The 26,206-nt window shown below is 37.1% G+C and overlaps 1 protein-coding gene across 1 annotated transcript in view; it reads left to right on the top strand.

Moving 5' to 3' along the window:
- LOC123673086 overlaps positions 1-26,206 on the top strand; it is a 179,391-nt gene continuing 153,185 nt past the window's right edge. The window contains exon 1 of the mRNA XM_045607511.1: positions 1-87. The gene's annotated coding sequence lies outside the window, so the exon portion shown is untranslated. The remainder of the gene's footprint in view (positions 88-26,206) is intronic.

Genomic DNA, 26,206 nt, shown 5'->3' with positions numbered 1-26,206 from the left:
TCATGCCATTTTTGGAAGATATGCAAAAGTGTCAAATTTCACGGAACGAATGAGAACTTCACACCTACGCAGTTTCAATTTTCAAAGGTAAGCAGGAATTCAATTGCTTTGTCCCTGAATTTCTGTATTCACAGTCCGCAGAGCGTAACTTCTTCCTGGTTCAAGTGCCCCCATACATCTCAATATTACACGTATTGAAAACAAACTTTGTCATCCCGACCCCAATCCAGGAATTCTGGATCACTTCCAGTTGTGCCTTTGAGGTTTATTAGTGCATAGTATTGATTATTTCATTGTTTGTATAGGATGGAACTGGAGTAAATTACGTGTTTCATTAGGAGATTATCGAAGGCAATAGCTAATTCCTTTCAGTTATCGTCCATCGAATGAATTGATGCAACATGCTTAAATGGAATAAGAGGAGGAAAGTAGAATAGAATATTATATGTAGGATCCAGTTATTGTTCCCTGTAAATAATTGAGATGGTCTACAGGATGCTTGGAGACCTATTAGTTTCTTCAAGTGTCGAGGGCATGACAGTTTCAATGAATTTACAGGGAACGAATTGCTTTTGTATATAACTTAGAAAGGAAGTGTCAATTCTTCGAGGTGTCGAAGACATGTCGGGTCGATTACTCGATTGTTTATCTTAGGGGGTTAGAAAAGATCGAAGACAAGACGGTTGTACCAGATGTGTCACATCTGTGTATCAGGTTCTAGTCCTTCGAGAATATTCGATTTCCAGGAATCCGCGAAAATCTTTGTGGGCGGTCCGGCAGAACTCTTATTGGACCAGGGGAGGTACTTACCCCGATATCGGGGTGATGCGAAGGGTGTGGCCAAGTCGGAAGAAGGGTATTCGATATTCAGGGAAATTTAGTGAGTTCCAGCCGGCGGCGGTAAAGACGGTTCGCGGACTAGATTAAGACGAGTCGCGAACGAGTTGAAGACGAGACGAACGAAACTAGAATTAAAGACGAAGACGTGATATGCGAATACGTTTCGAGTAATTAACACTCAAGTTACAGTACCGTATCTACTGTGTTTGTACTGAAGTGCATATCTTAATAGTGATTCGAAATTTGCATGGTATAATAAGAATATTATACCATGCAAATTTCAATCAGAAAGTGAACAAAGAAAGTTTTGCTATAAGAGTATTAACAAAATACCTGAAGATGAAGTCAATTAGAAAATTGACTTCATCTTCAGGTATTTTGTTAATACTCTTATAGCAAAACTTTCTTTGTTCACTTTTTGATTGAGATATTCAATGTGCTTTTTGAAATTCAAAAAGGAATCTAGAAAAACCCCTAAAAATTCTATATTTTCTGTGATGTTAATATTGTTATTATCATTTTCCTTTTATTTTTTCAGGTTTTATTTTATTGCACCTTACTGTACTAAATATCATCACTTTTGTTTTGTCAGTATTCGAAAGCAACCGATTTGAATCAAACCAGGTTTCAGCCCTAATGAAAAAATCTGAACCTGCCTCAACTAAACCTTTTTCATTGTCAGCTCCTGTGAGTACGTTAGTATCGTCTACGAAGTTGACCAACCATTCATTTTCTTCTTCCACAATATTCTCTAAATCGTTCAGAAACGCCAGACACAGAAGAGGCCCCAATACACTTCCTTGTAAAATGTGTTTTTTTAGATCTATAGAACTTTAAATTGCAATAAAACAACGATGGATTATTCGATTGACATAAATTCTATTCATCGCAAGATAAAAGGCCAATTCACAGGTCCAAAACGTGAAATTAGGCGGTCACCAAACGAGTCTTTCAATAAATCGATTGTGGCACGAGCTGTGTGACATGTTGCGCCGTCTTGTTGGAACCACACCTCCTGTACATCATGGTTGATCAATTCAGAAATGAAAAAAATAGTAATCATGGCTCTATACCGATCACCATTGACTGTAACGTTCTGGCTATCATCGTTTTTGAAATGCCCATAAAGCGCACCAAACAGTCAGTTTTTCTGGATTTAACGTTGTTTCGAAATACACTTGAGGATTAGCTTCACTCCAAATGCGGCAGTTTTGTTTGTTGACGTCGCCATTCAACCAGAAGTGCGCTTCATCGCTAAACAAAATTCGCTTATGAAAATGTTCGTTAAAACTGATGATAATATAGTTTTACCTTCTTTGACAATGTTTTCTTTGTGTTTTCTATCATTTAAGTATGATCCTATTCAAATGAGAGCTTGTCTCCTTATCCCATGGTCTTGCAGTTTCTTCAATAATTTATTGAGTCATAAGCTTTAAGCCCTAGATATACGCTAATTGATTTGATATGAAGAATAATGTATAAAATTCGTTGAAATTAAAGAAAAAATGTTTGATATATACTTCTTGGAATTCGGATTTCTCAGAAAAAGTAGTAAATGCCTTTTTCCAATATTTTTCATCCATCTAGAGGTTAGGAGGTTCTCCGTCTGAGTTTCGACTATACATATAAAATGCCTGAAAATTTTGTTTTTTTTAGGATGATTGAGTGAAACCCCCAGCACTAATTGATTTGATATGAAAAATCCTCTGTGAAATTCGTTGAAATTGGAAAAAAATGGTTGAATAAATTCTTCTAGGGAGTCAAATTTCTCGGAAAAAGTAGAACATGCCGGCCTCCAATATTAGCCGCCTCGGCAAAATTCCGGTTTGCCGGCCTCTAGACCGGGCCCTGCTGCTAGCAACCAATGAACGAATAATATTCACGTGACCATTGACCATTCGTCGTTACCTATTAATCCTCCGATTTCTTCCATCAAACGCCCATATTCTCTGCAGATACCCCTGCGTTGTTGCCAACGGTGCAGCTTCCGAATGGAGGCGTAATTATCTGGCGAAACCATCGAAACGAGATCTATTGTTATACCCACAATGGCGAAATAAAAGTAATCACATATAGGAATTCATGGCGAGGGTATCTTGGGATAGACTGTATTCGTTCCTCTCCAAAACGTGTAGCGCTGCTATACCTGAATTTCACTCCATTCGGCAGCCATCTCGATGGGAGTAATCTCATTACGTAAACGGAACGGCTGGGTCGATTGGACCGCTATTGGGGGATCTCCTGTTATTGCTGTGTACTATTGTTATGTCTCGATATCAGAGTGCACTTTCCAACAAATAAAACTCGGCTCCGCGTATACACGCCGATTGTTGGCATTCACCTGGTTTTCGTGCTTGCGTTTTTTTCTATGCGCCGTAATATCCTGTTCTGTGTTCGTTTCCTGGAATCGTTCTTGGAGACTCGAATTTCAATAGTAACCCAATGGGCACACGTATACTTCGACGTTTTTTCGTCGAAATTAATTTTTTCAACGGTTAGTTTTGAAACTAGTTCTCCAATAACATTAATGTAGGATCCGGTTTATTGTTCCCTGTAAATAATTGAGATGGTCAACCGGATGTTTGGAGACCTATCAGTCTCTTCAAGTGCCAAGGGCATGACAAATTCAATGAATTTACAGGGAACGAATGGTTATTGTACATAATGCACAAAGGATGTGCTATTCTTTCGGGGTGTCGAAGAATGTCATATGTCGATTGTAAAACTTAAGAGTTATGGGGTTGGGAAAAGTTTCTGAACAAGACGATTAGGCCAGATGTGTTTCACATGTTTTTCTCAGGTTCTCGGCCTTCTAGAATATTCGATTGCCAGGAATCCGCGAAGATCTTTGTGGGCGGTACGGCAAAAATCTTATTGGACTAGGGGGATGGTACCTTCCCCTAAGGGTGTGGTCAAACCTAGACAGGGTAGTTCCAATCGACAGAGAGGACAGTGAAGATTAAGCCGAAGACGGGAACAGTTCAGATTAAACCAAAGACGTGTACAGACGGTACAGTTTAACTCAAATCAAAGACGAGACAAGTTCGGTCGGTCAACTTAAGACGTAAGACGAAAAGACGGTTCGCGGACTAGATTAAGACGAGTCGCGAACAAGTTAAAGACGAGACGACCGAAAACTTGAAGTACGACGAAGACGTTTCGAGTCATCAATTAAACGAGAGTTAAAGACGAAATTCAGTACCGTATACCGTATAGTAGCGAGAAACTTGTTATTAGGACGTTATTGGGATCTTCTCAATACTGAGTTTTCACTGTATAATTGTGGCTTTGTAAATAGATGTAAATAATTCAAAAGAGTTTCATTATTACAAATCCAACAAAGTCACGGAGAAAAAGACGAAAGGCCAGGTAATCGAATCATACCTCTAGACGATCGATTAACCAAGCCTACATTTTGGGGGCTCGTCCGGGATTGAATTGTGAGGAGCCAACATTTTGGGGGCTCAACCGGGATTGAAGTAAACAAGCCTACATTTTGGGGGCTCGTCCGGGATCGAAGTTGATTTTCAAGGAGAAAATCAACCGGGATCTGTGAAGTATTTGCTGTGAGAAAATCGTCCGGGATCGGAGTAGATTTTCAGGGAGAAAATCAACCGGGATCAAAGTGAAAAGCCTACATTAAGGAGAAAATCGTCCAGGACCTGAGAGGAATTTTCGAATATTCGACGTAGACGAGAATATTCTACAAAAGAAGGAAGATCAACCGAGAGACGAGGAGAAGACCATCTACGAAAAGTGTCAAAAGTGTGTGAAGTGATAAAAGGTCATTTTGTGTAACAGTGTGAATAAAGGATTACGTTCAACAAGACGAGGAATTGTACAAGGTAGAAATTTTTCTTTTAAGACGAGGCTAGGAAAAATTCATAAGCTGTTGGTTCTGCAATTCCATTTGACTTAATTTGATTATTCACTGTTTTTTGACTTTTATTCACTTGAGAATCTTTTCCTGTATCTGTTTTCTCTGGTATATTTTAATCAGGATTGAAGACGATTATTTTGTTCTCCGATTCTCAAATCTGACGATTTATTTTCGGTAGATTTAGTGTGTTGATTTTGTTTTTGTTCTTATTCCCATTCATTTTTGTGTGTGTCCATTATTTTGTGTGACTGTTGCTTTTATTTGTGAGCGGTTACTGAATTTCTGTCAACGGGTAAAGTAAGACGATTCAATTTAATTTCATTCCGTTTCGACGTATATACCTAAATTGAAAATGTACTCGTTAGGCGAAATAAAACGTATTGAAGACGGTATTTCAAAAGCCAAAGTTCCGGCTATAAGAGCGCTGCACATAGCTTGTTTCGGGACCGAAGGTGACAAATACAAAAGACGTAGGACAATACGAAACTTTGACGGATTTGATTGGGACAAAGACGATAACGAACATCAAGACAAAATCAAAGACGTTGAAGAAAAATTGACGGAGACTGATTTAGAGGCGATATGCCAAATTTTGAATTTGCCATACGAGGGTTCTACGGAAGAAATCGCCAAAAGGGTGTGCGATTTCTTGTGTGGTCCCCTATTAGAGAAAGACGACGAAGACGATGACGACGATGACGATGATTTAGTTAGCTCTGTCTCTGTATCGGTGTCGAAAATGAAGCTCGAAGAGGAAAACCGTAATTGTCGAAGTAGTTTCTCTTTGACGTTTAGGGACGTAGAAGATTCCATTCGACAATTCACGGGGGCCGATAATTATCCGGTCGGGAGATGGATAGAAGATTTTGAAGAAATGGCTGCGATGACGGGTTGGTCAGATCTTCAAAAATTGATATTCGCGAAAAAATCTCTATCGGGTTTAGCGAGATTGTTTATTCAATCTCAAAAGGGGATAAAGACGTGGGCATCTTTAAAAGAGCGGCTATGCAAGGAATTTGAAGTCCGTGTGAGTTCGGCTCAAATTCACAAACTCCTGGCTAGCAGGAGTAAGAAATCTAGTGAGAGTGTACAAGAGTACATTCTCGCTATGAGAGAGATCGGCAGTAGAGCCAATATTGAAGAAGAAGCGGTAATACAATATATTATAGACGGTATTACGGACGCTTCCGCGAATAAAATAATATTGTATGGCTCGAAAAATTTTGGTGATTTCAAGCAGAAGACCAAAATTTATGAGGAAATCACCAAGAGGGGGGATTCTCACTTTCAGAGGAAAGATGTAAGATCAAACGGTAATGTCAAGCGAACGGAGACGAACGAGAAATATTGCATTAAAGACGGGAAAAACGGTGCGCAAGCAAGCAGCGAATCTTGCTTTAGTTGCGGTCAAAGAGGGCATAAGTCGAGGGAATGTCCAGATAAAAGCCAAGGAACAAAATGCTTCCGATGCAATGAACATCGCGAGTTGCAGAGAAAAGGTTGAAACCACGGAAGTGGCCGTGGTAGTATCAGTTCCCAAAAATGCGATCAGACTTGTTTTTGGGGCGTTTGCAGTTGAGGCTCTCTTTGATACCGGAAGCGAAATAAGCATTATTCGCGAGGATATTTTTAATTCTTACCTGCGTCACTTACCGTTAGATAACGACGTCACCATCATTAGAGGTTTGGGTCATTTCAAAGTGAAAACGATGGGTTCTTTGAAATTAGACGTGAAGATAGATGGACAATTGTTCAACCTTAAATTTCATGTTATCCCTAAGGGATCATTGGGATTTCAAGCGATTCTTGGTACCAATATTCTGAAACAGGCTACTGTTTTAATTGGGGAAGAAGGGATTAGCGTGAGATCGAAGGAACAAGCGGTTGCGAACAGTTGGTTGATGCATATCGCTATCAACGACGACGGACGACGACGACGAATCGATAAAGAACACATCGAAACTCCACCTTTGAAAAGTAAAGACGGTAAACTGACCCAGACCTATAAAGCCAATCAGACGAAAGACGTGAAATTAAATAATAAGAAGGAACCCATAAACCAGGTAACGATAACGACCGGTGTCCCCAGAAGAAATAATCAGGTGGAAAGGGTTAAAATGCGTGAAAAGGAGAATTGGTCAGTGATTGAAGCGTTCGAAAATGAAATGGGGAAAGACGATAAAGGGCAAACGAGAAGTAAATGCGTAGATCAGGTACCTAAGGTACAAAGGGATGGCCGACGAAAACATGATCGACGAAGAAAGAAGGTCGAGACGTACCAGGTAGGAAAGCTTGTTGCGATAAGGCAAACGCAATTCGGCACGGGTCAGAAGCGTAAGCGAAAGTTTCTAGGCCCATATGAGGTATCGCAATCAAAGAGGAAAGACAGGTACGACGTGACGAAAGTCGGGGTTCATGAAGGCCCTATGAGGACATCCACATATGCGAAACTCATAAAACCGTGGATACCTCACAGAGATGAAGACGATGATGAGTTCGGGTCGAACTCTAATTTTTAGGGGAGTCAAATGTAGGATCGGGTTTATTGTTCCCTGTAAATAATTGAGATGGTCAACCGGATGTTTGGAGACCTATTAGTCTCTTCAAGTGCCAAGGGCATGACAAATTCAATGAATTTACAGGGAACGAATGGTTATTGTACATAATGCACAAAGGATGTGCTATTCTTTCGGGGTGTCGAAGAATGTCATATGTCGATTGTAAAACTTAAGAGTTATGGGGTTGGGAAAAGTTTCTGAACAAGACGATTAGGCCAGATGTATTTCACATGTTTTTCTCAGGTTCTCGGCCTTCTAGAATATTCGATTGCCAGGAATCCGCGAAGATCTTTGTGGGCGGTAAGGCAAAAATCCTATTGGACTAGGGGGATGGTACCTTCCCCTAAGGGTGTGGTCAAACCTAGACAGGGTAGTTCCAATCGACAGAGAGGACAGTGAATATTAAGCCGAAGACGGGAACAGTTCAGATTAAACCAACGACGTGTACAGTCGGTACAGTTTAACTTAAATCAAAGACGAGACAAGTTCGGTCGGTCAACTTAAGACGTAAGACGAAAAGACGGTTCGCGGACTAGATTAAGACGAGTCGCGAACAAGTTAAAGACGAGACGACCGAAAACTTGAAGTACGACGAAGACGTTTCGAGTAATCAATTAAACGAGAGTTAAAGACGAAATTCAGTACCGTATACCGTATAGTAGCGAGAAACTTGTTATTAGGACGTTATTGGGATCTTCTCAATACTGAGTTTTCACTGTATAATTGTGGCTTTGTAAATAGATGTAAATAATTCAAAAGAGTTTCATTATTACAAATCCAACAAAGTCACGGAGAAAAAGACGAAAGGCCAGGTAATCGAATCATACCTCTAGACGATCGATTAACCAAGCCTACATTAATACGTTATTTTGTATATATTGGACGTTATTTCAACATTGCATTTAAACCATTAAATAACCACCTATCTATTGAATACGTTGACTTTACGTTTTCTAACCATCACGTTTCCATTCAACGTAAATATAAACATAACATTCACATTCTTTGACGTTTATTTCGTTGACATACATGTTTGTGTTCAACATTATATCATCGTTCATGTGGAATATATCTGTTTTTGACTCGAATGGTTAATAGTGTGATGGAATATTCGTTTCAAATCGATGATGAAAGTACGATCTAATCATGTTACTATATCACGTTGTTATATGCGCTTTTTTCCTCAATTATTTATGCCTTATAAAGCAATGAAGCAACGTTGCAAGCAATGGTTGGCACGAAATCGTAGAGGAAAACAAATCAGATCAATTAATCAAGATCAGATCAATTATATCCCCATTAGAAGCTTTCAAGAAATTATCCATTTACGATAGAACCGGAAGTTCCAATTAATCACAAAATCCAGTGACCCACTTACGTGAACCAACTTGTTCAAAATTTCTCTTAGGTTTGTTATAAAAAGGATCTTCAATACAGGTAGCTATTTTAAGGTGACTTTGAAGCACAAAAATAATATTTCTCTATATTTGTCTGCGATTTCCAAACATTTACACATTTACATAAGCAGTTGTTCACTTCATTATACTCAGACTCACCAAAATGGCCTGCATCTGCCCTGAAGGCCTGTTCAATCGTGAAACACCCTGTATGTAAACATACTTCTATGCTAGTTCAGCAAAGTCACCCATAGCACGCTGAATTTTTTAGTTCAAGGTGAAATACTGAAGCCAAGCAGCGCCGAGTTCGGTTAGGAATTGGATGGGTGACCCCATAGCAACACCGCGTGCTTTAAGCTCTAAGTTCATTTCTTTCTGACATAAAAAATAAAACAGCCTGTCTCTTAAACTAATAGTTAGGACATATTTCGAGCACTGATTCAGACTCACCAAAATAGCCTGCATCTGCCCTGAAGGCCTGTACAATCATTCGTGAAACACCCTGTATGTAGACATACTTCTATGCTAGTTCAGCAAAGTCACCCATAGCACGCTGAATTTGTTAGTTCAAGGTGAAATACTGAAGCCAAGCAGCGCCAAGTTCGGTTAGGAATTGGATGGGTGACCCCAGAGCAACACCGCGTGCTTTAAGCTTTAAGTTCATTTCCTTCTGACAATGTCCTCCACTGTAGAATGGAAGGTATATTTGGTAGATGTCACTGAGTGCCAAACTGACGTAGCTGTACCAGAAATATTACCAGATTAATTCATACGTTTCTATATTTTATTATGTAAAATTTTTAAATATATAAACAGTTCTCTATATAGTTATGGTTATAAACTAGTTTTCATATATAAAGTGTTCGATGAAAGTTTTAGTTTGTATCGTAATACAACCGTTTCCAAACTTTGAAAACAACATTTAATATTCGAGCAAATAAACGTTATTTCCCAAGACATTTGAACTTATAATAAACGGATGGTTACATAGGAATTTCATAACGTTAAATAAACTTACCTGCGCCCATTAGGTAGGAGGGAAATTTTGTTTCCAAAACTGGAAGAATATATCTCATCGCAAAATATTCTTCTTCAGTTTTTTCAACATGTGCTACAAAATTTTGTCAAATGTCATCGTCAAAATCATTGAATGCCTCTCTCATTTCCTCGATCACTGCAAAATACTCCGTCGGATTCTGATTGAATTTTTTCAAATGGATTTTGAAAAAATTAATAATAATGAACGAACAATATCGAATTAATTATCATCTGAGAAACCAGCATTGCTAAAAATTGCAACAAGTTCAATGTATTAGATTTTAACAACCAGTTCCATTTCTCAGTTACATCTAATAATCCTGTTACTCTGCAGTTATCCTCCATTCATAATATTACCCAATAATTCACCCTATAATAGTATGAGATACGATTTTCCATTATATATTGCCATGAATAATCCTAGAGCCTCATATAAGGGAATTCATTGCCTCATTGGAAGCAATCTGTTATCAGTTAATTTCGAAAAGCATCGATACCTATTCAATTACTGAAGAACTTGACCATTGAAGTAACAGTTTGATGAATAATTATCTTTGAAAGTCATACGGTATTTTCACTATTTTAGGGACAATCAATCGCGTATTGAATTAAGTTTTTGAATATAATAAATATATAGACGAATATTCTTGATATTGACCATCGATTCGTCAGTAGTTCAAAATCAACGATTTTAATTAAATTCAATTAATTTCAAGATATCGTGTTTTTGACTTTTATATATTTTTTATTTATAATCGCGTTGGAGAAACACATTATCAACAAATTTATTAAAAAAAATTGTAAACCCTTCGTTTTTTCCCCAACTCTCAATCATTTACTTCTTGATCTACTATCTATGTTAAAAAAAAATTAAAATTTAAATAGCTCCTTTTGGGTGTTTCAGATTCTTTGTCAGTTAGTATATTTTGTAGGTTATTCCAATATTGCTGGTGTGTATAATTCGACATGCAACAATTTTCGCCACTATGTTTAGTTCGTTAGAGTTGAGTGCGGGAAACAGCAAAAATATATATATTTCAGTCTTCGAAAGGAATCGGAAACGAAAAATATTATTCAACACGGTAGTTAACTCTCTTCCCACCTCCGATATTATCGGTCAAGTAATGAAATTTTGATTGCAGTCCGAACTTGCAAACATGTCGACATTTAGTGCATACCAGGCTCAACGGAAGTGCACATATAACAGATTCAATGATACCATCCCGATAGAGCTTACGTGGTAAATGATAATAGATACGTGCGAAACGTGTACTGGATTATATCATGGTGTAGGGCTCTAATTGTACTCCGATTGCAAACTGTTATCGATTGTCGTTAAAACTAATAATTTGGAAAATAGGTATCACTTTACCCTCACTGCTGAAATACCACAAAATGAACACAATTATTTCACAGGCAATTTCAGGATTGGATAAACTGAATACGATGGAACTCACAGTGTTAAAGGTTCAACTTGTGGGTAGTGAAAGTGATTTAATCTCAACTCTCAACTCCTTCACATTCTGAAGTATCCATATCATATGGCACATATAACGGGGGTTTTTTTTCGAGGTATATAACTTTAAGTTGGTATTACTGTTCAAGATGGCGACCGATTTAACAGCTGAACAGCTGTCAAGTGATTCATTCTCAGTTTGGTTTGGCAATTCATCATGAATAGACTCACGCCTGAACAACGCTTGCAAATAGTGCAATTTCATTTCGAAAATAATGCCGACGTTCCCGATTTTCAAAAGCGAATTTTGTTTAGCGATGAAGCGCACTTCTGGTTGAATGGCTACGTCAATGAACAAAACTGCCGCATTTGGAGTGAAGCTAATCCTCAAGTGTATGTCGAAACACCGTTACATCCAGAAAAACTGACTGTTTGATGCGCTTTATGGGCTAGTGGAATCATTGGTCCGTACTTCTTCAGAAACGATGTTGGCCAGAACGTTACAGTCAATGGTGATCGGTATAGATCCATGATTACTAACTTTTTCATTCCTGAATTGAACAACCATGATGTCCAGGAGCTGTGATTCCAACAAGACGGCGCAACATGTCACACAGCTCGTGCCACAATCGATTTATTGAAAGACACGTTTGGTGACCGCCTAATTTCACGTTTCGGACCTGTGAATTGGCCTCCAAGATCTTGTGATTTAACACCGCTAGACTACTTTCTGTGGAGCTATGTAAAGTCATTGTTCTATGCGGATAAGCCACAAACCCTTGACCATTTGGAAGAAAACATTCGCCGTGTTATTGCCGATATACGGCCACAAATGTTGGAAAATGTCAACGAAAATTGGACTACAACCGAGCCAGCCGTGGCGGTCATATGCCAGAATTCATATTCAAAATATAATGCCACAAGATTATCTCGCGGATGAATAAAATTCATGTCAATCGAATAATCCATCGTTGTGTTATTGCAATTTAAAGTTCTATAGCTCTAAAAAAAACACGCTCTACTTTTTATTCCTATCGTACAATAAATTTGGAAAAACTCTGTTTTATTGCAATTTAAAATTTTATAGCTTTAAAAAAACACCCTTTACTATGAAAATGATACTTATCATTGCAGAAGGAGTTATTTCTTTCATTCAGGAATATTTTGAGATTCGGGTTTGTTCCTGTGGATCTTGGACATATAGGAGGATGTCATTCTACAGCTATTTGAAAGAACTAACCTTTGTTTGAATTGAATGAAAAAAAATATAAGAAATATTTCTTAATTCACTATGGTTTCACTCTGAAAGTCTGTATGGCCGAAAGTATTGACAAAAATTGATTTGTTCTAAAAAACAGGGCGTCACCGTTTGAAAATATCATCTTTTCTATTAATCCACAACTTGAATATTCATAGAAAGCCTATATAAAAAGCTAGCAAGAAGTAATTCATCTTGGTTCGACTTATTCATTCCAATTGTTGCCAAGTCTTCATTACCTATACAACATCCTAAGAAACTCATTGAAATTCTATGAGTGAAAATTATGGAAGTTTTTATAAGAGAATCGTGCTTTCTGCATATAAATTAGTCATCTCGTGTTCGAACTCTGTTCAATATCTGATTTACTTATGCATTATTAAGTTTCATGGAATTTTAACTCCACAAATTTAAACAAACAAATTTTACACGAGTTCAACAGTTTTCAATTTCAACTTTCTAATTTGGTAGTCTTCGATGAATTCTGATGAGATCTATTTCTGATTTCAAAGTTTACGATTTCAATGCTGAAAGGAATTTCAAATATGAATATAGATATGATGACGATAACCTTTTTATAAGAAACAGTCAATTAAATTATCGTCTCGATACAAAAAAAAAATAAACAAAAATGACAATTGATTAATTCAATAAAACTTTTCAACCAGTCTCAAAATCTCTGAACTTCCCTAACTTTTGAGGGACTGATTTCAGCTTGGTGAATGAATATTGAAAATTATAAATGAATCAGTGAACTATCATGTTAAAAATTGGTTTTTCGTCCCTATCGTCATTGTATTTAATCGACGAATTAAAACCTATTTACTAATACCTGAAAGGAAATGATTACAAACTGATTTTCATAAATGAGTTTCAAAGATGGCCTCCAACTTTAGACCCCGAATTTAGTGAAACTCATGTTAAATTCATACTTTCGGAAATTTTCGAGGTGAACAGTTGCCTCCAACTCTGCAGAGATTTATTATCGCCGATTGTCACCAGTTTGTGTCGATGTTGGGATGTTTTTCTGTTCGCTGAACAATTTAGTTTTCCCGCAGGAATTCGTCAGTGCAGTTATCTTTCATCCCTGTTGTTCTTTGCAGCTCCAATCAGGACAAAACAGCGTTAATTTTGTTCTTTCTGCTCGTTTACGTTAGCAAAAAAATGCAGTTATCTAGTCGAAGCAATGTTGATATAGAAATTCAGAGATAACGACGTAGGCAGTTTTTCCGTTATTTCGGAGATATATTACCATCTTTGTTTTATAGTTCGTACACAAATCAATAGAATCTTTTGAAATATGCTATATATAACCTTTCTAAAATTTTGTGTGAATTAAACAATGAGATGTAACATTTGTAAGGTCTGCTTGGAGTGATGAATATACTGAAAACATTCTGAAAACTACTTGTAAATCTCGACTAACAATTTATAATTTGAAATAGTTTGACTACACACCCGATATCCTTTCTATTTCAAAATTTCACATTCTGAAAATATTGTTATTTTACTCATTTTGATATTTTCTATAGTTTGAACTGATTATATTCATTATATTTCTTTAATGCACCTTACTCACCTTTTTATGACGGTAACTTTTTTTCAATTCTTTCGGGATTCTAATTTTCCTGTTTCGTTATCAATCTCAGTTCGTGGTAATTTTTATGACATTAGGTTTAGTGATAATATTTTTGATACTATTTTTCTCCTGAATGCTTAAGAGAAATCATTTCTCGTATTTTTCATTTTCGAATCTCATTCGAGTTTTCTTTCTGAGTTATGTTATGTTATGTTATATATAAATATCAGACATTTAAATAAGTGAAAATAGCTCTTATTTTTAGTTAACTTTCTCACCTGGTATCTGCCCAGATTTCATTTTGCGAACTCCATAAACTCGCAGGTATTACAAATTACAAGTTCTACATGAGACACTTCTTGAAGTCTAAGGTTTCATTCTTTGGAAATAAGTTGTTGTGGAAGGGAAGAGGAGATAAGGATGATGCATTCGTTTGATTTTGGCATTGTTTTTAACACATTAATATTATATCTCTAATACCATGCGCTCCTATTTGGGTTTTTATTTCATTTCATTGAAGCGGGGTCGTTATGACTCTGTTAGCCTACCAGGAACTGAGACCAAATTGATCGTCGTTAGGACATACTTAGAAGCCTTGTTTATTACTTCGTGAGTATCCAAAACTGACTTTTCCAGGTGAGTGGTTTTTAGGCCAGTCAATCCCGGTCATTTGCACACTGTGTTTGGCTGTTTCTACTTCCTTTCCTCAGAGCCTGCAGATTTCATATGTTAACTTACCCATGCGATACAACAAGTATTTGCACCAACAGTGTCCTGTCAGCAGTCCCACCAAGCTTAGCTGGTAGCATCAAGAGCTTTCTAGTATAGGTCGGTGAACCAAAAAATATTTCTTTACCTGAAAAAAACCCGGAGTATTCTCCCAGAGGTTTTTTCTATTGTCCCACTTCCATCGTTGGACCACTGCCTCGTATTGGTATTTTCCAAGCCAGTTCCCTCAATACAACAATACTCCGATATGGGTACCTGCGTATTATGGTATTGAAGAAAATGAAAAAGCCTCTACTATAGGTAGTAGAGGTAATTCGTTGCCTCTGGCCAGTTTCTTTATTGTATTACGGCACTCCCAAGTCATTAGAGACCCTTGGCTGTGTGATCTCTTGGGCACAAGTATAGACAGCTAGTGTCTCGGTTTGCAAGATCGAGGCCTCACTCGTTTTGGGACCATATACCCCAATACCTGAACCTTTCTCTGGTTTTGATCCATCGGTATACCATATGGAGGACCTTTTTTTCCAAAGAGTCGTTTGCAGGCCCACATTTCTTCAGTGGCTCTGGAAAGAGTCTTATCTACTGGTTTCGTCCAGTTGAGCTTACTGTCCAAAGTAATACCCAGATATTTCAAAATAGTTCAGAACCATTGCTTTGAGGTTGATATGCTTTCTTCTAGTTAATGGAATCAGTGTTATCTTTGAGAGATTGACACTTAGTAGCTCTTCCTCTCAACACTTCTCGATAATACTATAGGCATGCTGCATTGGGGGTATTTAGTCATTAGCGTGTTCATTTCTAGTCACCAAATTTCATATTTCTGAAATTTTCATACCACATCTTCCAAGTCATCCTTATTGTTGGCAATGATGACCTATTCGTCCTCGAATTGGATTTGGGGTCCGATTTCCCATTCAATTCTTCCTGTTCTTCAGATCTCTAGATATGAATACTTAAAACAGAGTAGATGATACGGAGCATTCCTGCCATAATCCTTCAACCACAGTAAATTCTTGCGATAGATTTCAAGCCGATTTATTTTTTTTATAACCATTTTATGATTTTTTTTCTCCTGTCTTTAAAATCTGATTTATGTTAGTTACTTGCAATGTTTTCCAATGGCTATCAAAATCCTGTCCACTTCAAATGCCATCCTGTATATCACATATGGAAACTATACCTTGATTCCTAAATCTACCACTGAAAAATTAAATTCTATTCAGTAGAACTCCCCCCCAATAATTGCATTCAATTTCCATTGAAATACTGCCATTCTGAGGCCCGATAACATTTCGTGAAGCTATTCAGATAAAAACTGAAAAGTTCATGCGTCATTTAATAAATTATGAAGGAGCACGCGACTCAACAATTTAAAGCAGCGGCTTGGTATTACCACAAAGTCCGGCTGCCAAAAACACAATTTGCATAGATTAACAAGTAATGGTCGTGTCATAACCTCACAACGGGTAAGGCGGCCGCATGATAATCGTAAAACATGGCCAAATTATGAGTACGGGATCGGGAAAGCATAAAACGGAAAAACAACTTTATACCTTTCACCGACGAGTGTAATCCCGGCATAAATTCTACAGGAGAGAGAGGAGGAAAATCTCAGTTGAGTCCGATGATTGGGAGAAAATCCCTTGAAAGGGTTAATCATTTCACGAGTTGAGGTTACGAATATTCAGCACCTCTTAGTTTTGTTCCCATGAGTTGTTATTTATGATGAATTCGAATAGCAAAGATAAGAATGATTTTGAGTTAGTTACAGATAATTCAACACCATTAAGGTTCTTTAAGAGTGAACAGAGAAAAAGAAAGTATTAGTCTTCAGCGTTAGATTAACTCATTTCAACTTGAAACAGGAAATCAGTTACGAGTTGAAAGGCTTTTTTGAATTTTGTTGTTTTGTATAGGGTATATGTATAACTTAAAGTTGGCATTACTGTTCAAGATGGCGACCGATTTAACAGCTGTCAAGTGATTTATTCTGAGTTTGGTTTGGCAATTCATCATGAATAGACTCACGCCTGAACAACGCTTGCAAATAGTGCAATTTTATTTGGAAAATAATGGTTCCTTGCGGAATAAGTATCGCGCACTACGTCCATTAGCTATGAAGCGCACTTCTGGTTGAATGGCTACGTCAACAAACAAAACTGTCACATTTGGAGTGAAGCTAATCCTCAAGTGTATGTCGAAACACCGTTACATCCAGAAAAACTGACTTTTTGGTGCGCTTTATGGGCTGGTGGAATGGCCAGAACGTTACAGTCAATGGTGATCGGTATAGAGCCATGATTACTAACTTTTTCATTCCTGAATTGAACAACCATGATGTCCAGGAGCTGTGGTTCCAACAAGACGGCGCAACATGTCACACAACTCGAGCCACAATCGATTTATTGAAAGACACGTTTGGTGACCGCCTAATTTCACGTTTTGGATTTGTGAATTGGCCTCCAAGTTCTTGCGATTTAACACCGCTAGACTACTTTCTGTGGAGCTATGTAAAGTCATTGGTCTATGTGGATAAGCCACAAACCCTTGACCACTTGGAAGACAACATTCGCCGTGTTATTGCCGATATACGGCGACAAATGTTGGAAAAGGTAATAGAAAATTGGACGTCCAGATTGGACTACAGCCGAGCCAGCCGTGGTGGTCATATGCCAGAAATCATATTTGAAATATAATGCCACAAGATTATCTTGCAGATAAATGAAATTCATGTCAATCGAATAATCCATCCTTGTTTCATTGCAATTTAAAGTTCTAGAGCTCTAAAAAAAACACCTTTTTTTTATTTAGTTGGTATGGATAAGCCTAAATTGACGATGTGAGATACGAATAGTATCTCACATCCTCGAATACAAGATCGAGTTGGCCAATAATGCAATCGGTTTACTTATATTGAAACTGTGTTTGCAGAAAATTCTGAATCTAACTAGGAATTTTGTTCACATTGTTCTATAGGGTTGAGCTGTGATATATTGAATAATTTCTCGAGATCAGATTTTTCTATTAAGTTTCATAAGCATGATTTATGAGTATCCACTTACACAGGGTGTCCCGGGAAGAATGCGACAAAAGGATACCACGATTGAAGGTCATTATGGAGGACTCGTATCAATAAGTTCCAATCGCCTGACTGCTTTCTTGATTTTGGAGCGCTTGATCACCGGACAGTTGACCATAGTGTTTGTATTTTTCGAATTTTGACCTGGAAAGAGTTCCAATAGAATAAACTCAGTGATGTCGAATCCGTGGTCAAATTCTAGAACATTCTAAAACGAAAAAAGAAGATCTACATTAGATTATATTATTCATTTAGAGTCCGTGATAAATGAAGTATTCGCAAACAAACGATTTCTGGTAGCTGTTTTCATGGATCTGCACCTAGCGTTCGAAATGGTTGGTATGGAAACTCAAAATAATCGTGGCATTCCTTGAATGAAGAATAAATGGTAACAGTTTGGACTCCATCAAAATCTTTTCAAAAGATTGAATATTCAGAGTGTCTTTTGTTGTTCATGAGTCATATCCCAGAGTCCAATTAAATGGCATTCCCCAAGAAAGTGTACTCATCACATCTTTTTTTTTATAGCAGTCAACAACGTTATGAACTGTTTCTATTTCCCTATAAGAACATTGATTTTTGCCGATGACTTGTTCTCCTTTGCGAAAAGAGCTGATATAAAACTCCTTACTAAATTACTACAAGAATCCATCAACTCCCTACTTTCTTGGACTGAAACAAGCCACCTGAGAACAGCAAATATATAATATTCTCAAGGAAATCAGTCTCATATCCAATTCTCACACTGGCTGAAAACGAACGACAATTCACCGATAACATTTAATATCTGTGCATCCATTTTGATTGCAAACTGAATTGAAAAAATCACTACCAACATCTAACGATTGAATCCAATTTATGCAATATAAACCTAAACTTACTGAGAATCCCGGGACACCGTTGTGGAACACTCAGATCTTCTTTTTGTTTAAGGTCCGGAATTTACATTCCCTTCGCCTCTAATTTCATTTCTCCTATTTTCTGCTGTTGTCTGATCGGAAGGATTTCCTTCTTACTTCATGTCACTTTTTTCTCCTATTTAGTTCTTTGAAAGATGTATTTCCTCTTATTTGTCTCTCTTATTTTGATTTGTATTATGTTTCTCAATTCCCCATTCTCGTGCTCTTTAAGCGTCTCTATTGTCTTCTTTCTTTGTTTATTGATTATTTCTTCAATAGTTTCAATTTTCAGTTCTTCTCTGATTTGTTGGTTACTTATATACCATGGGGCGCCAACCGCTGTTCTTATTACTGAATTTAGCGTACTTTGCTGTGTAGCTGGCCACAACTGCCTTTTGATAGTATACAGATGCCTAATCATAACAAAAATTGGATACGAAATAGTAGTCCACTTTACTACAAGATGAAGTTACTCTGGAGCTAATTACAGAACAAAGCTTCAAAAATTTTAATAGACGCATTCCCAACTACTCCTACCCTACAGTGATCTCTACTCTTTACCTACCTCTACATTATAGGATACAAATAGCTACTTTGTTGGTTTTGTTGCTTCCCACCTTTCGGTTTTAGCTCTTTGGTCTTTCGCTCTTAGCTACCCACTATCTAGTTCATCAACCCTTCGCGCCAATTTCCAGTTTCTAAATTTGCGAGTCCAGTATTACTTCATTTGCCCACTCATTAGCCTTCTGTATGTCTGTGTCATTTTTTTTTCTTCCATCCTTCCTCAATTGAACCATTAGGTCTCCATATTTCTTTTCTATATTTTCTCTTGCTGTTTGTCTGAAATCAAATGTACAATGTTGTCTTATATGTGTAGCGTCCTCTTCCTCGTTTCTGTCACAACCACATTTTCCCGTTGTCTCCTTCAACTTGAACCTTTTCTTGTATGACTCCATGTTTCCATGACCCGTCATCAACTGCGATGCCTTGAAGTTGAGCTGTATTAACTCGTTGCCCACTTGTCTGCAGTGTTCGTACAGTTCTCTTCCTTTACTTTCATTATCCCAACTCCTTTGCCACCTCTCCATTAACCTCCCATAATTTTCCGCCTTCATCTGCTGTCTCGTTTTATACGTGTATTGTCTGTTCTCTACATCTATGGTTCTTCTTTCTGTCGCCTGTCTTGCTAGTTCATGTGCTATTGCTTCCCCATCCGTTCCATAGTGCTTTCCTTTCCTCCATATTATATATGTGTCTTTCCCTTCACCATTTCGTACCTCAATTTGTTTCTGTATGTGTGCCGTTATTGGTAGTCTTGTATTTCGGTTGTGTATGCTCTTTATTAATGCTTCTCTGTCTGTTATTATTACTATGTTGTCCATTGCCCTAACTCCCCTGTCCTCCAGTGCCATCTTAACTGCTAGTTGTTCCGCCGTGTGTATGTCCATCCCGTCGCTTGTTCTAATACTTACTCTCTTATCCCCATAACAAATACCTATTCCTGTCTTTCCTCCATTACAACTTGCATCTACGTATATGATCTCCCTGTGACGTTGTTCTAAATTATCTTCATTTTCTGTTATTAGGTACGTGGCTGGATGAGCTCTGTCTTTCGTTTTAACTCGCGTCTTGTACATGTCTTCTCGATTTTCATTCCAGTGTATGTGCCTCTGCTCCGCCTCTATCCACCATGGTGGTATACCCGCTAGTACCTGCAGTGCCGCTGTTGATGTTGTCCTGTATACAAGTCCTGTATACAAGCATACGCAGATGATCAGGTCATTATAATAGGAGGGAAATCGTCGAGAGAAATAGAGCAGAAATGGAAGGAAATATGGAGGGGATGTAGTGAATGGGAAAAACATAGCGGAGTGAAGTATAACAAGGAAAAGACGGAAATAATGTTCATAAGCAAGGGACGCAAAATAAGACCACCAACAATTAAAATAGAAGGACAGACCATAACACATGGAGAGACAATCAAATATTTGGGGCTGAACATAGACAGAGGAATGACGTTTTTGAAACACACTAAAGAAATGAGGAGAAAAATAGGACAGATATCAAACAAGATAATAGGACTGATCACTAGAACATATGGACACGACAAACAAAATTTTAAATATATAGCAGAGAATGTGATAAGGCCAGCGGCACTTTATGCATCAGAAATATGGGGAATCAATGCTGGACGCGAAGCAAACAAGAGACAAATTGAAGCTGCACAAAGACCATTACTGCTTCTACAAATAGCTACTATCACATATGCAGCAAAAATTCTATCTATCCCAAATCATGGTAATAGAAGACTTGTAAAGTCTGAACGTTTTACATGGGAGATGAGAGAAAATGCTCGTGATCTCAGGCGAAGCTTCTATCACTTCTGATCATTATTTCAATTGTGCTATTAGCACGTTGAATTTCATCATATGAATAATTTCGTTTTCCTCAATGTTGAATGACAGATACAAGTTGCTTCTTGATGTTGACAAAGAAAGTTACCTGCTGGTATACAATCCCCTGAAGTTATTATTCATTATAACCAGAGAAAAGAAATTATACCAGATCCAAAATCATATTTCATCAGTAAATAGGGTTCTCAGAAAGCGGGAGTCCCTTCGAGTGAGATTCAATTTTCCCACTTCTTACAAATCAGCAGATACCCCGATGAAAGACGATAACCGAAATGCTTTTGTGAAATTGAATTCTATTTATCTGAAAATGAGATCTTTTTTTTATTGCCAAGCCACATTTTTAATTCGAGATGGAAATGGATTCTTTTTCGAATTACTCGGTTTCCAAATATAATAATGTCTCCGGTTTTTCATCATATTACAATGAAGAATAATTCCTCAGGTAGGTATAATACTCAGCAAAAAAAATTAAAATGATTGAAAAATATTATTTTCATGTTATCTTATAATGTCTTGGGTATTTATGATATTATATTCAAGTTGGGAGCCGAAAAATCTATTTTCCATATAAATGTTTTCATTGGGTATTAAAGATTGGTTTACTAGTTTTGATACGCGAACGATAAAAAAATTCAGGGTTGGGTCAATTTATTGATCTCTACTCCAACATGAGTCACCCTGTATATCACACTTTTCCGACATTTACAGCAGAAGCTGAAGAAATACTGAAAAGTTTAGTTATTGAAAAGCAAATTATTGATCAATCTCAAGTTCTATTCAATACACTATGTAATACTATCAAAATCATCAATAAAATTTTTCTACATTCGATTTTCTGAATTTCCTTCAATCAGATTTCACAGTTAGAATGGTACTATATTTCTCTTCAGATTACTGCGTGAATTGTGACACCCCAGAGAAGTTGGAGTATTGTTTGACTTTCCAGTTTGCAGATGTGCCTTTTTAAATTGGTTTTCCAACTTTTCTGCTTCGTTGTTATGAGTTCCATAAGAAATCGGGCATGATGTTTGTTTCGCTCATCAAAGTTAAACATTGTTCTACCGCGAAAAAACGACGTTTGAATATATGAAATTCCATGGAGCAATCCCTGGGGTTTGTCAATTTTTATGATTGTTCCGAAGAAGTTTTCTATGTACCTACTGACACCTATTCGCAGGTAGCCATAGCATTAAATTGTAGGATGAATATTTGATAACATTTTATTTCGCTTCTGTGATGACATTTGTTTTTCGTCTTCTACCTCACTGTTACTAGATATTCTTCAAGTTACTTTCAATTCATTACTTTGTCTTTTGTGGAATAATTCCAACACCCCTAATATATTTATTGCGTTCCAAGTCATTTTTCTGATTCGTGTCTTCGTAATTTCAAAAATTTTTCATCCTATCTGTTACATGTTACATGGAATTATCCAAACGTTCTAGCTGTGTCGAGAAGAACTGCTTTCTACATAATTCTGGCGATCATGAGTTTTCATGCAACGTTTTCAATCTGAAACATCACTTATTCAAATTTTGAGTTTTTCAAGATGAAAAGAGCAAATCATTAGCTGAAAACCGCGATCAATCTTCTCTTTTCACCATATAATATAATAACTGACAAAAAAACTGCAATAACCAGATGGATCTGTTTAAATTAATTTTTTTTTTGATAAAACAAGCGGTATAGCAAGGAGTAAATGAATGAATTTGGACAACAGATCGTGAAGGTTTTTTCATGTAAACAATTTTTGTTACTTAAATATTGAAGTCGTTTTTTGCAAGTTGTTTGAATTTAACAACAAACCAGCTGTTCTAGGAGATCCAAAGTCGATGTTGAGTTTTTGTTAAAATGCCTAGAGCACGTGTTCGCGGAATTTATCGCCAGCTAAGTGAATTTGGAAGAGATCGAATTATTGGTCTATGGGAGGCAGGGTTGTCATTTCGAGACATTGCTAACCGTACGAACAGAAATCCAACTATTGATATGCGATGCTGTCAAGCGTGGTTTGATAATGCCCAAAATCGAAAAAGAGTAGGCACCGGACGTCGAAGGGGTACAAATGAAGTTCAAGATCGACGTCTAAGACTAAGCCATTAGAGATCGATTTGCGACTACTCCTTCTTTGGCTGATGAGTGGTAAGGAGAACAAGGCCATCCTGTAACTATCCGAACGGTTTACCGCCGGATAAGGTCTTTTAGACTGCAACATTATCGACCCCATCTTGTGTTACCTGTGATGGTTTAGCATCGCCGGCAACGATCACAGTGGTGCAGAGAACGTCAACATTGCAATGTGGAATTGCATCAAGTCGTCTTCTGTGATGAATCTCGAGTCTCCTTTGGTGTACATGATGGCCGAAAAAGGGTGCAAGTAGGCTTTATTCGAGGTAACAGCGAGATGACAGCGCTGCGAAATAGTGCAGCCATATGTTCTCCTTCACCTTAATCGTCTCGAGAATCCAATATTTCAGCGAGATAATGCCCGACTTTATGTTGCCAGAGTTGATTTAAATTTTTTTGAAGCGACACATGTGAATCTTTTGCCATGGCCGCCCAGATCTCCTGATCTTTCGCTTATAGAGCTGTTTGGGACATCGTGGGTAGAAAGCATGGACATTTACTCCAGCCCCCACGTACTTTGGCGGCTCTGAGACATGAAGTACAGGCAGAATGGAAAATCATCCCTCAAAAAGAAATAGACCATCTTATCGCATCAATGCTGAGACTAATGAAAAAATTGTGAACCCTTCAGTTTTTCTCCCAATTTCAATTATTTACTTCTTGCTATACTATCTAAGTTTAACCAAAAAAAAAATTCAAATTTAACTACCTCCTTCTGGGTGTTGCAGTTTCTTTCTAGTATATTCAATCTGAATTACTCTCGGAACTCCTTCCCCGATTACCGATGAATTTATTAATAAGGTATAATCATTTTAACAAGAATCACAAAGTACTTAAGGCAGAGTTGATATTTCGAAACATATACAGGTATGGAAAATTCACTCGGAACCATGGAATTCAGCTTACAAATATCCAAGTCGTTCTGGCTCCAATGGAACAGTGGAAGAATCGAAACATGAGTACGATGCCATATCAATTTGGCTCCCTTTTCTTGAAAGCTGACGTTGACTCTGGAAACTTTGTTGTAAATCTTTTGCTATAAACAAATCGAAAAACTTGTAAATTCACTGATATTCAAATTCAAAGTTAGTGAAAGAAATTTTATTCTTGAGTCTTTATTTGAGTGGGTTCCTACTCCATATCATTCCAATCCGAAAACCCTCATCTTATCTCTGAATAAACTATCAATCTCAGCAAAATATATCGATTTCATTACTCGAAATCCAGGACCGTATCGAGAGAGTCGTCTATGTGAAATTCTGACGGAAAATTCGGTGAAATGAGTCTCGTTCCAATGGAGACGTTCGTAAAACCGAGTCTGCAACATTGGAGTCAGCAAATCACAATCCATTACGATAGCTGTATTCTTCACACGAATTGTCCCGTGGCGTTTCAATTCAGGGTGCGGCATCTGAAAAATTGGCGCACTGAATGTCCTGCCGATGCATTTTCTGATTCTGAAGCAGCGACTTGGAAGGTGCTCGAAGTCTAAGTTGAGATACGAGGTAGGACGAATCGTCTGGAATTGTTTGATATCCACTTGGAGTGACATTATCTGTAACACTCCGTGATTTCAATATTAATTGCTTCATAAGGAAGTGATTATAAATATGATGAATGGTTTTCATTATTATTGAAGAGTTCATATACACTATGTCCGTAAAGTATGGACAAATTCATTTTTAGATAAACAGACTATTTTAAGGAATAATCCCGAAACACGTCGATTTTTTTTTTAATTTACCGTATTTTAAAATACTAATCTGATATACAGGGCGAATTACTTTCGAGTAATGACGTCAACGTCATTTTTTCAAATGGAACACCCCCATTTTGTCTCAATTTCCCGATTACTCTAGCTGAGCTGATTCTAAAAATGTATCACATGTTGATTACAATTGGTACAGGGTAGACAAAAATACAATAGTTTTGTGAGTGCTCATAAAGTAACGCGTAACATTCTTCATTAGTTAAATTAACAATATTATCAAAAATACTTATTGTCTAGCGGCAATTTGTTTGAATGTAACACCCTGTAGTTTGTTACATTTTTAGATTAATAAAAATGAGATGCTTCCAAACATGTTTGGTACTTGTGGTCTAGCAGACAGAATATAAGTACACACAAAACTTTTGTATTTTTGTCCACCCTGTACCAATTGTAATCAACATGTGATACATTTTTGGAATCAGCTCAGCTAGAGTAATCGAAAATTATAGACAAAATGGGGGTGTTCCATTAAAAAAAAATGACGGTGACGTCATTACCCGAAAGTAATTCACCCTGTATATTAGATTGTTGTTTTGGAATACGGTAAATTAAAATAAAAAAACGACGTGTTTCAGGATTATTTCTAGAAATGGTTTGCTAAAAATGAATTTGTTCCATACTTTACGGACACAGTGTAGATGAAAGATTCTGAATTTCCATAAATTATCGAACTCTTATTTAAAATATTTCAACACACTTTCAATTTCCTTAGATTTCTCATTCGGCTTAATTGAAAGTTGCATAAACTATAAGTAATGTAAAATTTAGTTTTCCAAATATCGAATTTTAGTTTCTTTCTGTGATTTCAGGAAGTCACAGACTACTCCATTCAGTTAGAAATTGCGGTTTTTCCTCATTTAAAGTATTATTTTTAGGTAAAGGGTTTGTTTGAGTGACACCCACTATTCTTGTCTGTAGAATCGACTGAAATAATAAAAAATATATGTTCTAATTTGAGAATCTTTGGTTTCGATGAATTTGAGTCGTTTAAGTTCATGATCTTCTTATAAACACCCTTTAATTCTTGATGCATACTGCAAAAAATCTTATAATACTACGTATTTGCAGCATCGAGAATGAAAAATGTGTTTTCGAGAAAAAAAAATTCTGCAGAAATATTTAAAAAATGTCTTAGTCGCCATAATTTTTTTTATAAGAATCCCATTAACCCATGAACCATTGAG

The sequence above is a fragment of the Harmonia axyridis genome, chromosome 2 (assembly GCF_914767665.1).
Source record: "Harmonia axyridis chromosome 2, icHarAxyr1.1, whole genome shotgun sequence".
NCBI lineage: Eukaryota > Metazoa > Arthropoda > Insecta > Coleoptera > Coccinellidae > Harmonia > Harmonia axyridis.
The sequence above is the reverse complement of the archived record's forward strand: the minus strand, read 5'-3'. Positions and strand labels throughout refer to the sequence as shown.